We start from the raw sequence: 12,807 nt of genomic DNA, 5'->3' as shown, positions 1-12,807 counted from the left end.
AATGATCAGACCTCTCTGTGACCTCTCCAAGATTACGCCAGTGACCAACGGACAGACAGTTCATGAAACTACTTCTTTTACTTCTCCTTTCAAATATGATTCTAGTACTAATCTGTCAGTGATTGGAACCTGTTGTTTACATTTTCTGGTGTGTCCTTGGGTTGATTGAGTAAGCTGGCGCTTTGCTGTCTCCCCACTGGAGTTCAGCGAGATTTGGAGTGGAGTGTACGACCGGGAGGCCTGGAGATGGTGTGCGAGCCTATGATCGACTCAATTGCTTCTCTCCGATTGAGGTTGAAGTCGACGAAGACGAGAGTGGAGGTCGGGCAGATGTTCGACACCACCTGCCTACATTTGACCTGACTTCCCCTCCTTTTCGCTACGTGCTGTCAGAGGAAATTACAGGAGTCTTGCAAACCACATTGCAATGATTGGTGGGCTATGGATTCGTTTCTGGGGACTTTGAGGTTCATGTTGCCTATGTTTCTGGATTCTGGTTGCTGTCTTTTGCTGTTTTTGGTGATTTGATCTGGGCGATTGTTGCAGACTGGGACATTTTGGCAAAGACTGGCTCTGTGGTCTAAACTAAACTAAGCTGAATTCTCCTCTTCTCTTGGATTGATGTTGATATTCTGTGTGCTGTTCGCTCGCAGTTTCCTGTTTGCACAGTTTGTTCTTTTTTTCCCCGCAGGTTGGGTGTTTGACATTTCCTTTGAACTGGTTCCATGATGTTTCTTGTTTCATGGCTGTCTGTGGGAGAAGTTATATTCTGTATAGATGCTTTGATAATAAATATACTTTGGCTTTGACCCTGGGGTTGGCAGGGCATTCATTTGTCTCACAGCCTCAAGGAAAAGCTGTTACACAGCCTGGCAGTGCCCTGTGCCAGTGAAAAGAACACAGGGGATCGTTGTGTGCCAGTGAACATGACAGGGTATATTCTGTGCCAGTGGATGGGACAGAGGGAGTGTCCTAGTTTACCCACGAGATCAAATATGTGCTTGCACCCTGAGAATGCAAGAACTGATATATATATATATATATTAGAAATGGGAACAATTCAGAGGAGATTCACCAGGCTACTGTCTGGGTGGGAGGGTCATCCTGTCCAGGAGGTTAGGTAGTTTATATCTGCATTCTCTGGAGCTTATGAGAATGAGGGGTGAGCTTATTCAAACATATAAGATTGTAACGGGGGTTAACAGGGTAGATGTTGAAACATTTCCGCCAGTGAGAGACACAAACAAGGGGACATAGGTACAAGATAATGGGCCAGTCCTTTTACACTGAGGCTCATAGAACATTCTTGCTTTTTGACAGTGGTGAGTCATAGAATTCTCTTTCTTTCATTATTAATCTTTTTATTGGTTTAAAAGGAGCATAAATACAATCGAGAAGAATTATCTAATATATATATCAGTAACAATACAAACCAAGATTGAGATGGACATTGTCAAAATCATAGATTTTGTTAAACTAGTGTAAAATATATAATTATAAACTGAACACAGCAATTCTCATCAGTTTATGAAAAAAAGAAAAAAAACATTAAGTTTTAACTGAAGAAAAAAACCCACGATACTATATTAAAAAAAACAAAAAACAAAAAAAAAGTGACTGGCAGTCCATTTTGAGGATAGGACAAAAAAAAAAGACTTTCTGATCAAATCTAAAACTTTGAAAAAAAATTGAAAGAGTAATAAATCAAATTAAATGAAAATATTGGATAAAAGGTCACCAGATTTGCTCAAATTTAAAGGATGTATCAAATGTTCAACTTCTTATTTTCTCTAAACTTAAACAGGACATGGAGGAAAACCAATAAAAGACCGTAGGTGGATTAGAATCCTTCCACTTCAATAAAATGGCTCTCCTAGCCAGTAAGGTCGAAAAGGCCATCATACATTGAGCGGAAACAGGAATATACAAGTACAGAGAGGAAATTAAGAACCTGGTGGCATGGTGTGAAGACAATAACCTATCCATCAATGTCAGCAAGACGAAGGAATTGGTTGTTGACTTCAGGAGTAGCGGACCGCCCAACCCAATTTACATCGGTGGTGCGCAAGTGGAACAGGTCAAAAGCTTTAAGTTCCTCGGGGTCAATATCACAAATGACCTGACTTGGTCCAACCAAGCAGAGTCCACTGCTAAGAAGGCACACCAGTGCCTTTACTTCCTGAGAAAACTAAAGAAATTTGGCCTGTCCCCTAAAACCCTCACTAATTTTTATAGATGCACCGTAGAAAGCATTCTTCCAGGGTGCATCACAACCTAGTGTGGAAGTTGTCCTGTCCAAGACTGGAAGAAACTGCAAAAGATCATGAACACAGTCCAGCACATCATACAAACCAATCTTCCGTCCTTGGACTCACTTTACACCGCATGCTGTCAGAGCAGTGCTGCCAGGATAATCAAGGACACGACCCACCCAGTCAACACACTTTTTGTCCCGCTTCCCTCCAGGAGAAGGTTTAGGAGCTTGAAGACTCGTACGGCCAGATTTGGGAACAGCTTCTTTCCAACTGTGATAAGACTGCTGAATGGATCCTGACCCAGATCTGGGCCGTACCCTCGAAATATCCGGACCTGTCTCTCGGTTTTTTGCATTATCTTACTTTCCCTTTTCTATTTTCTATTTATGATTTATAATTTAAATTTTTACTATTTAATATCGATTTGTACTCCAGGGAGCGGGAAGCACGGAATCAAATATCACTGACGATTGTATGCTCTAGTATCAATTGTTTGGCGACGATAAAGTAAAGCAAATATTTCCTGCTTCCAATGGGATAATCCCAAAAATTGCCATAAGCAAATTAGGTTGTAGATCCAGATCCAAAACTTTTGATAGTGTTTTAAAAACATCTCTCCAAAAGTTATCTAGCTTTACACAAGATCAATCCATGAGTTAAAGTGGCCAGCTCAGTGTTACATCTGTCTCAAATAGGATTGATATTGGAGAAAATAAGCGCTAGTTTATCCTTTGACATATAGGCCCGGTGCACTACCTTGACTGTATCAAGCAATGACGGGCACAAATAGATGAGTTGTTAACCAAATGAAAAATTTTACTCCATTGATTATCTGAAAATGACTCTTGAAATTCCGATTCCCAAGCACATTTAATTTTATCATTAGATATCATTCATAAGTTCAACAACCATTTATAGATTATAGCTATCAACTCTTTTTGAAATAGTTTAAACTGAAGGAGGGCATCTGTCATATTAGGTGGATAAGCAGAAGGGTAATTTGGCAACAAACCACGTAAAAAAATTCCTAATTTGTAAATATCTAAAAAAGTGTACATTAGATAAATCATATTTATCCACTGAGAAAAAGACATTAAACAGTCCCCTAAAAACAAATCTGAAGTTATTATTCCCTTGGGTTTCCAAATTAAAAAGGCCTTATCCAAAATTGATGGTTTAAAAAATAATTGAGATGGATATTACTAGAAAGAATAAAATTATTTAACTCAAAAAATCTACGAAACTGAAACCAAATTCTTAATGCATGTTTAATAATGGGATTAAAATCTTGTCTACTAATCTTAGAAAACAAAAAGGGAAGAGGAGCTCCTAGTAAAGAGGCCAAAGAGAATCCTTTCACCGAGTTTTCCTCCAAATCCAACCATGAAGGACTTTCATGTATATCTGAATAGTGAATCCAAAAAGTAATATGGAATAATAATTGCCCAATAGTACATTCTAAAGTTAGGTAAAGCCTTACCACCATCCTTTTTTAATTTCTGCAAGGGTTTAATCAATCTGGGATTTTTATTGTTCCAAATTTAAGATTATAGAATCTATTCTGTCGAATAACTTTTTAGGATCAAAGGAAAGAACTGCCTGAAATATAGGTAAAATTTCGGTAAAACTATCATTTTAATAGTATTAATTCGACCTACTTAATGATAATGTCATAGGTGACCATTTAGAAAGTATTTGTTTGGTGTAGCCAATTAATGGGGAAAAAATGTATAGAGATCCTTAAAATTAGTAATTTTAATACCAAGGTAGGTAAAGTAATATTTAGCAATACAAGGTACTTGGTGATTTGGATCCCAGTAATTATTAATAGGAAATAGCTCACTTTTATGTAAATTTAATTTATACCCAGAAAAACTACTGAGTTCAGAAAATATAGATAACATAGAAGGAATAGATTTCTTAGGATCTGAAAGAGTCATGGAATTCTCTGCCCCAAGGGTGAGGGAGGCCAGATGACTGGACTTTGATGAAAAACAATGCTGGTTTTGTGCAACACACATCAAAGTTGCTGGTGAACGCAGCAGGCCAGGCAGCATCTGTAGGAAGAGGTGCAGTCCATCTTTCAGGCCGAGACCCTTCGTCAGGACTAACTGAAGGAAGAGCGAGTCAGGTTTGCAGATGATACAAAGATAAATGGAGGGGTGTTTACTGTTGCGGAAGCAGGGAGTCTGCAGAAGGATGTAGACAGATTAGGGGAATGGGCAAAGAAATGACAGATGGGATATAGTGTAGGGAAATTTACGGTCATTTACAGCACTTTGTTAGAAGAAATTAAGGCATAGTCTAGGAACTTGTAGCTTTCGACCCTCTTGACCTCAGTACCACTGGTGTAGACAGGACTATATGCACTGACCTCCTTTCCGAAGGAGATGTTGAGAATGGATGTAAGTGTGGGTGTAAATGCCACTAGCGAACTAACATGCAGGGATCACAGAGACATCGTCCATTCAGACAAAATTTACAGAAAACAATATAGGAAAACTAACAAGAGCCAAGATAACTTCTACAGAATCTCGATGAACTCAAATGCCTACTGATACAGAGAAGAGCTTGGTCAGACTTTCACCCGACAAAGAACAATGACCGAACCAAGTGGGGTTGGTATGGCCTCCTGAAATATACCCTGGGGCGCGGAGGAATTTAGGCTCAAACCGAAAACATAAATGTCCAGACAAAGCAACAATTCTCAAAGCCAACAACTACAATACAAAACATTGAAATGTTGTGCTAATTAAATTATCTCTCATCGAATACTGGCGATTGTGACACCAAACCAAGCTATTGGACGATTGATGCTAATGAGAGAGATAAGAGAGACAATGGAAAAATGCTCAAAATGCTAATAAGAGAGGAGAGAGGGATTAACAGAAAAGAAACACAATTCAGAATATTGACAGACCGGTTGCTTTGAACCTGAACTGTTTGAAGTTTGATGGACAGGCGATACCCCAGCAGGGGGATAAAAAACAGGTTCGCTAAGGCACGGGACACCACGAGACAACAAGACCCTGGAAAGAGCGGTGTGCCCCCACAAGTTGGTGGGAGTTTGGAGGTCAGATCACGGGAACCGACCATAGACTCACAGGGTGTAAAGGTACGATTGGTGGGAACCTGGTGTGTGTGTCCGCCCTTGCCTGGGTGCCGGGTTCGCCACAGAAGAACGATCTTATCCGGAACGGAGGGGTCACAGTTGGTGACCACAGTGGGATAGAAGACATCAAAGGTCTGCCTGAACCAAATTGCATCTCCCCCCCCCCCAACTGCACAACAGCGATTACTGTGAACTGTACTAAGCTGAACTGAACTCTGCGTCACTTAAGACTGATCATTTTACCCCTAGACTGCGATAGAGCTTGGTTTGATTCCTATTACCCTAGTTCTGTGTATAGGTGTGTATTATCATTGTTAACCTGTTGCATTTATATCCTTACGATTAGAGTACTGTGTTATTTATTTCTTTAATAAAACTTTATTAGTTCCTAGTAATTCAGACTCCAATAAGTGGTCCATTTCTGCTGGTTTGGCAACCCAGTTACAGGGTACGTAACACAATAAATACAAAGAGTTTAAAAATCCCCATAATACCAAATGGGACACCAGCCAAACAGTGAAAAGGCAGAGCTAGTTCAAAGACAAACAATTAAACACAAAAGGTAAACAATCCAAGGACAACGCACGAAGTGACGCTGAGCAAATAGAGACCACATATCAACTAACAAAACAAGGCATTTACATGACCCCTGGCTGTGTCAATCCCATCCACGCCGCCCCCTCCCCCCGTCACCTTCTGAAGGCAACTCCTGGCAATCGGGGTGAACCCGATGAAAATTAGCAATCAGATCAGGATCCAAAATACCATGGACCGGAACCAAACTCCTTTCTTCCCGCCCATACCCGACCCAATCGACTAAGTACTGGCAGCACACATCAAAGTTGCTGGTGAACGCAGCAGGCCAGGCAGCATCTCTAGGAAGAGGTACAGTTGACGTTTCGGGCTGAGAACCTTCGCCAGGACTAACGGAAGGAAGAGCTAGTAAGAGATCCCCCCTCCCCCTCCCCCTCTCAAATCTCTTACTAGCTCTTCCTTCCGTTAGTTCTGACGAAGGGCCTCAGTCCGAAACGTCGACTGTACCTCTTCCTAGAGATGCTGCCTGGCCTGCTGCGTTCACCAGCAACTTTGATGTGTGTTGCTTGAATTTCCAGCATCTGCAGAATTCCTCGTGTTTACGACTAAGTACTGGAACTGACCTTTATCTTGCCGGGAATCCAGCAGTCTGTGGACAGTGTAAACAGGTTCTCTGTCTACGATTCTAGGAGGAGGGGAGGTTTAAGAGTAGGAGCTGAAGGACTACAGAGTAGTGATTTAAGTTTAGAGACGAGAATTGTGGGATGGATTTGGAGAGAACTGGGAAGCTGTTATCTATAACTTAGAGGATTGACCTTAACAATCCTAAAGGCCCAATGAAGTGAAGCGCTAGCTTCCACGATTCAGTTTCAAGGGGGAGCTCTTGGGTCAAAAGCCAAACCTGCTGACCCACACAGAAAGATTGACTGTTTCCTGTTGTCACAAAACTGTTGCCTCGCCAAAGCAAAGACCAAAGGCCTCTTGGCTTGAAGCTGTGTACAGTGCTCGATAAACTATTTAGCAGATGGGACACCAACTTTCACCTTCTGTTTGGGAATGAGAAGAGGCTTAAAGCCAAATTTAAATTCAAAATTGAAAACAAGAATAAAAGCTCCAACAAGTTTATTTTTTCCACCCACAAATGAATGGTCAGACTGAGAGGACTTACCAAGATTTTGAAAGCACTCTTCGTTGCCTCATTTCTGGCAACAAATCCTCTTGGAGTGACCATTTAATCTGAGCAAAGATTGCCCATAATGGACAGAAAAGTTCCAGGCTTGGAGAAATGAACTGACATCCCTGTCAATACCATCCCATCAATCACGTGTTTGTATGAATTTTGAGGTGCATGAAACCCCAGGGCAGGCTATTATTTCAGATGTATTCCCCCATTTGAAGTCCTCTGACCTATGTTCGGGTGGCACAATACAAGTTTAATTTTTATCATCCATCCAAACTACAAACAGATGCTCAGCCCATTCCAACCAGCAATGCCACTCTTCCAAGGACATTTTAACAGCCAACAACTCTCAATTGTCTATATCATAATTGGATTCAGCTGGTGATTGGTTGGAATCTCTAGAGGCAATTTGGAAGGCAACAGATATGGACATCCAAAAAGGACGACGTATTCCAAAGGAAAGATGACAAAACTGTGTCTGAGCCGTCGCAGGGTGATTGCGAAGCAGCCATGCGGGACTCGGTTCCCGTCCCAGGGTGTCGAAGATGGTGAAGGCTCAGTACCAGGGCCGCAGCTCAGCCAACCCATCCACCGCCCGCACCAACCCAGATTGGCCCAAAGATGGGGGAGGCCTCAAGAGGGATAGGGCAACTATTTAACGTCTGAATAGGTACAGCCAGAAGGAACGAAGAAACAAACATGGGATGATTGTCAAGTCACTGCAGTTCCAGTCAACAGTTACATCTGGCACCACATCTCGAGTGGAACCAAACATCAGCTGGCTTGCTAACACTCAAGTCATAAAGCAGTCATCTCTGCAGCAATTCCAAAAGATGGGCAGTGTTATGAAAGACCCTTATAGGGTAATTCTTAAACAAACCCAGCTTCTGATGTCTCTTCTGAATGACCGAATCACACCTTATAATTCAGAAGTACATATTCTGGATACAGAAACGTTTGAAACAATCCAGTTGATTTCTTAGAGAAGCTTGCATTCAGAACAGGAAAGCTTTTGAAGGGTGGAGAATCTGACATACAAACTGTGGCCAAAATGGTTTTGAATGATTGGCAAAGAGGGCGAATACCTTTTTATGTTAAACCACCAGATGCTGAAGGTGACTCTCAGCCATTAACTATGTTAAAAGTGGAAAAAGACCCAAACAAATCTGATCATGTGAAAGGGTTATCAGAAACAGCAATTGTTGAAGAACATGAAAAAGCTGAAAATCCAATAGTACTACAAATAGTTGCATACGCAAGGCAAAACTTTGGGGAAATCAACGTGGCGCCTGAATTTTCTGAGACGGACCTTCTACCTGCGAACATTTCTTAAGATGAAGACGACATTTTGGATGAAGAGGAAGAGCAAGGTAATGAAGATAGTGATGGGAAAGAATCAACTGGTGCTGAACGAAGTAAACTTCAGGAGAATAATCACCAGTGTGTGGACAAGCCAAAACAGACACTACGGGATTTGGATGAAAAGATTGAGAAATACAAAAAGTTCTTGGATAAAGCCAAAGCAGAGAGATTCTCAGCTATAAGGATTCCTAAGGGGCTTACCACAAAATTACTCACCCAAACAAGTCAAAAGACATCTGATCAAACACAGGAATCTACTGAAAATGGTGGGAGAAGAAGAAAAAGAAAATCTCAAGATGAATCAAGGATGAAGAACCTCCTCCCAACCTTTCATTCAAAGAGAGGTGAAGGCTGGACTGCTTGCAGTGCTCAAAGGAGGTTGGTGTCCAGTATTCTGAAACACACAATGTCAAGAACAAAAATAAAAACAAGAAGAACCCTTCATCCAAATCACAGAAATGTAAAAAAATGATAACTTTGAAATAAAGAGACTTTCTTTTTTAAAAGAAAGACTGTCTCTCAAGAGAAATCAAGGCCAACATGAAAGACACAGAGAGGGCATATAATAGAGCAAAAAATAGTGGGGAGTTAAAGGATTGGAAAGTTTTTAAAAACCAACAGAAAACAACCAAAAAGACCTTAAAAGGTAAAGATGGAATATGAAAGTAAGATAGCCAATAATATTAAATAGGACACCAAAAGTTTCTTCAGATTCTTGAAGTGTTAAAGAGAGGCAAGAGAGGATATCACACCGCTGGAAAACGATGCTGGAGAGGTAGTAATGGGGACGAACTGAGTAAGTATTTTGCATCAGTCTTCACGATGGAGAAGCTAGTTCCAGGTGTCAGGGGTCATGAGGCGTGGGAAGTTACCATAACTAGAGAGAAGGTTCTTGGAAAGCCGAAAGGTCCGAGGTAGATAAGTCATCTGGACCAGATGGTGTACACCCCAGGGTCATGAGAGGTGGGTGAAGAGATTGTGGAGGGATTAGTAATGCTCTTTCAAAAATCACTAGATTCTGGAATGGCTCTGGAAGACTGGAAAATTGCAAATGCCATTACACTTCTTCAAGTATGGAGAGAGGCACAAGAAATGAAACTGTAGGTCAGTTCGTCTGACTTCAGTAGTGGGGAAGGTGTTGGAATCGATTATTAAGGATGAAGTCTCAGGGTTCTTGGAGGGACATGATAAAATAGGCAGAAGTCGGCTCAATTTACTCAATAACAGGCTGGATAGAGAAAGGAGAATCGGTTGCTGTTGTGTACTTGGATTTTCAGAAGGTATTTGACGAGATAGAACATATGAGGCTACTTAACAAGCTACGAGCCCATGGTATTACAGCAAAGATTCTAGCGTGGATAAAACAATGGATGATTGGCAGGAGGCAGACTGGGAATGAAGGGAGCCTTTACTGGTCGGCTGCCGGTGTTCCACAGGGGTCCGTGTGGGAGCCGATTATTTTTACGTTATGTCAATGATTTGGATGATGGAATTGATGGCTTTGTTGCAAAGTTTGCAGATAATGTGAAGATAGGTGGAGGGGCAGGTAGTTTTGACGAAGTATAGGGGCTACGGAAGGACTTCGACAGATTACGAGAGTGGGCAAAGAAATGGCTGATGGAATATTGTGTCGGGAAGTGTGTGATCAAGAACTTTGGTAAAAGAAGTTACAGGGTTGACTATTTTCTAGATGGAATGAAAGTACAATAAACCCTGAGGCGCGAAGGGACTTGTGCAGGATTCCCAAAAGGTTAATTTGCAGGTTACGTCTGTGGTGAGGAAGACGAGTGCGATGTTAGCATTCATTTGAAGAGAACAAGAATATAAAAGCACGGATGTAATGGTGTGGCCCATTTATCTTAGAAAGGATATGCTGAAACTTGTGCGGCATCAGTTCGACACGACTATGTGACAAACCCGTCACATCCCGGGATCCCGTCAAATCGCTCCGGAGCAGACAGATTTCGGGAGCTGTTGGCACTCTCCCCCGGGTCGTGGCATACATGATTCCTCGGTTTTTATATTTTCCTCGAAAACGTGACCATCTCCTACAGCTGCTGCTCGTGCCTACTGACCGTGGCTCTCTGCTTTACCAGATCTGATCGCACGCCCTACATTGCTGAGGTCATTTGTCTCGGTTCGGTCGTCACAGCGAACTCAGGTACAGGGATCACAGAGACGTCGGCAATTCAGAAAAACTAAAGATATATTACTGGAAATTAACTGGAGAAAAACTAACTGGAGCCAAGGTAACCTGTACAGAATTTGGACGAACTGAAATCACTGCGGATACACAGAACAGAGCTGCCCGGTGTTGCCGTGACATTCACCCGGACGTCGAGACGAGTTGTCCCGGGTCCAAACCAGCCGGGTGTTCGCACACTTTTCATCCGTGCTGGGTTCAGAATCGAGCTCGGAACTCGGCCTTGTAAAAAAAAAACAGACAAATGATGAAGAAACGATAAGGTGCGATGCGCCACAAGGCGCGGACAGAAGAACTCGGTCTGAGTTTCACCTGACAGGGAACCACAACGAGAGAGCAAAGAGGGGTTGGCATGCACCCCTCTAAAATACACACTGAAACACGTAGGAATTCAGGCCCAATCAGAAAACATCAGTATCCAGACGAACCAAAATTCCCAAAGCTAACCACTACAACACATTGAAAATACCGCGCCAATTAAATTCTCTAATCGAATGCAGGTGATAAATGCAGAGAGATTAATTATCTCCATCATACCACACGAGGCACCTGCCAGATATAGGCCAAAGGCAAACAATTAAACACAAAAGGTAAACCATAAGAGGACAACGCGTACCCACGGAGCGACTCTAAGCAAATGCGATCAGATTGTATATGAAAAACAGGAATGAAGGAATGTCTTGTGAGAAGAGAGAATGTCCTGGCACAATGAAGAACATGATGTATCTATACAGATTTAGGAGACAGTATGCGGAAGGTTTCACCATTGGGATATTCTACAGATTGAAATGGTCCGGGAGCACGTTGAAAGACAATTACTCGGAAATTGCGGATACATGCAAGCGCTACAGACTATAGGTATTTGGTAACTTCACTGTTTGGGACATGCCCTCTTCTCCATACTAACATCAGGTGGAAGCACAAAAGCCTGAAGACCCACGCTCATTAATTCAGGAGCAGCTCCTTCCCCTCCGCCATCAGATTTCTGAAAGCTCAATGAACACAATATCATTATTCCTTTCCTTCCCAGAGTTTATTTGTTTTTTTGTAAGTTACAATAATTTTGTCATTTTTTTACTGCACTGTTGCTGTAAAATAACAAATTTCACATCAGGTAAGTTAGTGATAATAAATTTCATTGTGTCTGATCTCTGGGATGTGTCTGGCCGATTAAGGAAGCCTCTTTGTTGGATTTGGTTCTGGGGAAAGAGTTTGACCAAGTTTTGCATCTATCAGTCGGGAGTATCCAGTAACCAGCGATCGTAATATCATAAAGGGTTTGAATACAAATGCAAAGGGACAACAGGGAACTCTGGAATTCAAATTGTCAATTCGACATAAGAATGACCCAGCCTAAGTAGATTGGAAACAAGGTTTAGCAAAGAACCCATCACTATCTCCCTCTATCAGTGCTACATCAGCTTCCATATCCAGCATATCATCTTCGTCATTTCCATCAGCTACAGTGGAATACCACCTCGTCACACCTTCTCCTCATACTTCACTTTTGGCTTCCTGTAGGGACCACTCCCTTCGTGACTCACTGATCCACTCAACCCGTCCCTCTACAGGCACCACAGGTGTCCCCATACCCTCTCTACCGCCACCATCTAGGGACCTGAACACCCATTCTAGGTGAATTTATATTCGTCTTCACCACTTCCAAACTCCTCCTCTGTTTTCAGGTACTCCAGCCTGATTTACATCAGCGAGATCAAGGGGCAGCCATTTAGTAGGATCGTGTGTACTGTCCCCGCCATTTACCTGTCCTTTCACCCTTCACGACCCGATGGTCTGTACATTCTACTTTCAGATTTCAGTTAGCGGTACCCTCTGTGTTTCCCTTCCCATTTCTGGTATTCTCTCTATCCTTGTTCACTCCCCCAGCCCCTCTATTCCACTTGTTACCCCAACCTCCTACACCACGACCGCACCGTGATCAGAGATGCCTATGCCTCTTCAGTAAAAAAAAAGGGTTTAAATACATCTATTTACTTGAGATTCTCCTTCCTTGGCCTACCCTCCCCATCTCCTCTGCCATCTGGATCCATCTGCTCATCACCCCTCCCCTCTGGTTCTACCAGAGTCTGTCTCTGAACTCCATCGGTCCATTCGCTGGGCCCTCACCTGGTTCCACCCAACACCTACCATCCCCTGTCTC

At 42.3% G+C, this 12,807-nt stretch overlaps 1 pseudogene; it reads left to right on the top strand.

Moving 5' to 3' along the window:
• Nucleotides 1-7,544: 7,544 nt before the first annotated feature.
• LOC134347308 (nucleolar GTP-binding protein 2-like) lies at nt 7,545-8,929 on the top strand (annotated as a pseudogene).
• Nucleotides 8,930-12,807: the final 3,878 nt, after the last annotated feature.

The sequence above is a fragment of the Mobula hypostoma genome, chromosome 5 (genome assembly GCF_963921235.1).
Source record: "Mobula hypostoma chromosome 5, sMobHyp1.1, whole genome shotgun sequence".
Lineage (NCBI taxonomy): Eukaryota > Metazoa > Chordata > Chondrichthyes > Myliobatiformes > Myliobatidae > Mobula > Mobula hypostoma.
This window is presented reverse-complemented; position numbering and strand designations above follow the sequence as displayed.